Raw genomic sequence first — 4,678 nt, forward strand, 5'->3', positions numbered from 1 at the left:
CTGAACAGTTGGTGTCTGGTCGTGCCTTTTCAACAGATTCCGCTGAGACGGGTGCCCAGGGACCGTCAACAAATAGCAATCACCGACAAGTACTTCGTCATTATTCATTGTCGTGTTTCTTCAATAATAACACACAGAAGATATCCAGCTGGACACAGTATAACCCTCATTTTGTAGAAAAAGAATTCAGATTTTAGAAGAGAGTTTGTATCAATCCTCAAGAATTTCATGAGTGTACATCAGGGGCATCAAACTCATTTTAGTCGCTGGCCAATTTGGAGTTACACCTCCCCTCGGGGGGCCGTTATGACAGTGAAACCACAAAATTATCACTTGTACACAACAAATTAAAAGATTATGAGTTTTGAAATAAGTCAAGTCAATTATACTAGTGTGTTCAATTATTGTTCAAATGAGTATAAGCAGGGTCACAAAAGTATTGCAAAATCTCAACGTTATGTATCACACATGACAAGTTGATATTTCGGTCCAGATTTTAGCAAGTTGACACACATGATTTGCCTTTGCGGGCCACATAAAATGACCTGGCGGGCCGGATCTGGCCCCAGGCCTTGAGTTTGACACCTGTGGTGTACATTGTCTCAAAAGACACATCCCGAATAGGGAATACAATACCTGCTTATACTACAACTCTTATATTATGAAATTAAAATCGGTATTTTTCACAAATATTTGTTGTTAAATACCGCTCAATAACTTCATGACATCGTCATGTTTCCAAAATCACATCACATGTAAATGGGGAATATCTGCTTATACTACAACTCTAATTTAATGGAAATACATTTTCCTGCATTTTTGCAAAATTTTAATTACTGCTCAATAACTTCCACAGCACAATAACAATCACAAAATAAAATACGTCTTTATTTTCACATTATATGATGCATATGCAACAAATTCTACCTTATGAAACATAAAAGACAATCAATAATAAAATAGTACTGACAAGTATAAACTACTAACTAGCAAGATAAGAATAAATGTTCCAACGTTTGGGACTGGGCCATCCCATCAATAGTGAAAATACGTGTAATTCCGAATAAATCATCTGTAAAAGTTTATGAAACTCAAAAATCTTTGCAGTTGTTTTCTGGTAGAGGGCATGGTCACACTACCACTGCTTGGGTCTTGGCTGGATCTGTTTGGAGTTGTCCTTTTTCAAAGATAAAGACTAGAAATTGAACAGACACAGAGTGAAATTCATGTGTAGTCTTTTCAACAATAACCATTGAAGTACCTTTCTAACATACTGCTGACTATCTTGAACACTCTTGGAAAAAAATCAAAATGTCGTCTATATGAACAAAGCAGAAATATTTAGATTTCCAACTTGTGTGAACTAAACATAACTTTATATAAAATTAAGACTTGTTTTCCGCTTTTCATATTCCATTCTTTTAAACATCTTTCAAATGATAAGTCATGACAAATGCACACACATTTTTTTTAAAAAAGTGAAAATTGCACATATTTGTCTTCCAAACCCAACACGATGACGGTGGCAGATGTGACTTGACAATAAGCTTAACAGACTCATTTGGGGTTTTTTTTCTGAACATGTTGTGTAAACATTGCCTTTGTCAAACAAGCAATTAAAATAAAAATTAAAAAAACATGATTTTGCTTGTTCTACACATGACACTAGTTGACAACTGACTTTTTGTTTAAACTAAATAAAGGATTGTGAGGGAATCTTGTGACGGGGGTCATGTATTGGAGTCCAGTTAAGTTTTTGTGCGTCAACTGACAAGATGGTGAGAGTGAGAGAAAGTGTGGCCTGTTTTTTTAGCTGCTGTACTTATGTTAGCTTGCTAACCACCAATAAAAGGTAGCGCATTTCTTTTCCATCCATTCATCAATCCATTCTCTGAACTGCTTTATCCTAACAAGGGACGCGGGGGGTGCTGGAGCCTATCCCAGCTGTCTTCGAGCAGTCGGCCGGAGACACCCTGAACCGGTTGCCAGCCAATCGCAGGGCATACAGAGACAAACAACCATCCACGCTCACACTCACACCTAAGGACAATTTGGAGTGTTCAATCAGCCTGCCATGCATGTTTTTGGAATGTGGGAGGAAACCGGAGGAAACCCACGCAGGCCTGGGGAGAACATGCAAACTCCACACAGAGAGGCCGGAGCTGGAATTGAACCCGGTACCTCTGCACTGTGAGGTCGACGGGCTAACCACTGGATACCGGGCCACCTCTGTTTTACATAAGGAATAATAATGAATGAGATTTATTTCGAGCCTCTCACGACACCCAAGGGTGCTTAAGTGTCGAAGCAAGAAAAAGGCCAGAGGACCGGAATTGTGCCGAGGGTGGACCCACTACAGACTGTCGTGCTTGTTGCTTGGCTGAGAAAATCCTCCATTCCTGCTGAGAGTGGACGCACGCACTGCCAACAACACGGATTTCAACACATTGGCTCAGGAACACTTCTGAAAACAATGTCAGTACAAACAGTTTGGCATTCTTGCTGAAAGGTACATATAAGTTTTGGAGAAACCGATGCTGCCATTCAACAGCGATGTCTGTTTCATGGATTTTTAAATTGTTTTTACAATCTCTTATGGTACGATTTTATAATTTTACAAATTTTACTGATAGTTCAAATTAAATGAGGTACAATGGCACAATTTTAGTTTCCATAATTTTTTTGTTCAAAGATTCAGTGGGGGTGAAAAAAATCTGACTCAAATTAGAGAGAGTTTTGACTTTGGCGGTTCCACTATCATCATAATATTTTAAATGGGCTGCTTTTTTTGAACTAATAATAATTATTGAAAAAGTAGTCTGTTTTCAGGTTGTCACCGAAGAGAATGGAGCAGATGTTCATTACAAATGTGTGAACTGAAAGAATAACAATATCATGACAACAAGCTCAGCTTCATTAGCGACAGAAAATATTAGCTGAACACAATACTGACTCTTTAGTTGAGGAATGATTGATATGTCGGACAGTGGACCCTTGCTATTCAGTGAAAATCTGTGTATAATTGACGACCATTTTTGAACCCCAAATATCTTTCAAAAAACAGTAATGAACCTCCAATATGTGTTTTCCATGAAACGACGGCTGGCTACCTCACCCACCATATATATATATATATATATATATATAAATTATTTTCTACTGTATATGCAAATAAGTGAATCTGATTTCCCCTCTGGTGATTGGGGTCTGCCTCTGTAGCCAGACCTGGAGGTGGGGCTCAATGGTGAGTGCCCAGTGGCTGTGCCTGCACCGAGGAGGCCCGGCCAGGCACAGCTCGAAGAAGTGGGAGGGACCAAAGTGGGTCTTTTTCAAAGAGAGCTGGGTGGCAGACAAAGCCATGGCGGTCCGATTTCTGACAATAGAATGGTCTTTGAACATGGAACGTCACCTCTTTGGAAGGAGCCTGAGTTGTTTTGCAAGACTGAGAAATAACTTGATTTAGTCTGGCTCACCTTTAGGTATAGAATGGGACTCTGGTACCAGTCTTATTCCGCTCTTGAGCTGTCCTTGGTGAGAGATGTCTAGCAGGGATTCAGATTGGCAGAGGTAGGCATCGTCAGTCCGGTGATTCCAACAGTGAGCTGCCGTCAGCATGTTGGGCCGGCTGAGTCTTCCTATTCATTGGTGACAGCTAAACAGCGGTACTACGTCACACGTAGATGCCGCACACCTGACTAGCAGCACGTCTGTGAAGTGGAAGTTCTCGGCGGCTGATATAATCCCTATCTGTCAGATCTTCTTCAAATTTCCATTCCCTCTCGCTCACTCAGGTCCTCATCCTCCCTCCACCTTTTTCTACCCTCTGCCCGTCTCAGTACAATGGGGTGCAGAGCCTTCAGTCGCTCTGCCCCCAAACTCTGGAACTCACTTCCTCCCAACATTCGTAATATTGACTCTCTTTCCATATTCAAAACCCAGCTCAAAACCCACCTTTTCAGACTTGCCTATCCACCTTAAATCTTTCTTTCTTTGTTTATTATTTTATCTGTGTTTTATTATTGCTCTTGGTTGTACAGTGTCCTTGAGTGTTATGAAAGGCGCTTGCAAATGTGATGTATTATTATTATTATTATTACAAACATATACTATACTGATACAAACAGTGACAGATTGACAGAACTGCCGGAAAGCCAACCTCTGCAGCTTGGAAGTCTTTCTGTAGCGGGTGACGGGTCCTGACTATTGTTTGTGCCAATGCACCAAAGCGAAATGGGAAAATGCTATGATTGGAGCATTTTAGTGTGTTCGAACGTACTTGCGAGTACATTTGACCGTATTTGAACATGTTCAAACACATTGGCAAGTACATTTGAACTTATTTGGCACTCAAAATATTGGAACTCCACATTGGCAGCTCCACGCTGCCATAGCTCCACGCATCTGTACGGTAAGGCTTTAAAGCTTAAGGAAATGTTCTACAGATTGATGTGATGTAAATTCTCAACTGCCATGCAAAAAACATTCAAGGCAATACTGTGATGAAAAAAAAAAATACAATGAAATAATAATAATAAAATGGAACTCTAACTTTTTGGGCCCGGGATACTGTAGTTTCCACACAGCAAATTTTGTGGAGTATATTTCACTCTAAAAAGTCGAGATTTGGTCACCGTCTAGAAAGAGTCAGATTTACACTTCGAAGAGTGTGAAATATGCA

This window comes from Hippocampus guttulatus, chromosome 4 (assembly GCF_054856545.1).
Source record: "Hippocampus guttulatus isolate MCC_2025c chromosome 4, RoL_Hgut_1.0, whole genome shotgun sequence".
Taxonomy (NCBI): Eukaryota; Metazoa; Chordata; class Actinopteri; order Syngnathiformes; family Syngnathidae; genus Hippocampus; species Hippocampus guttulatus.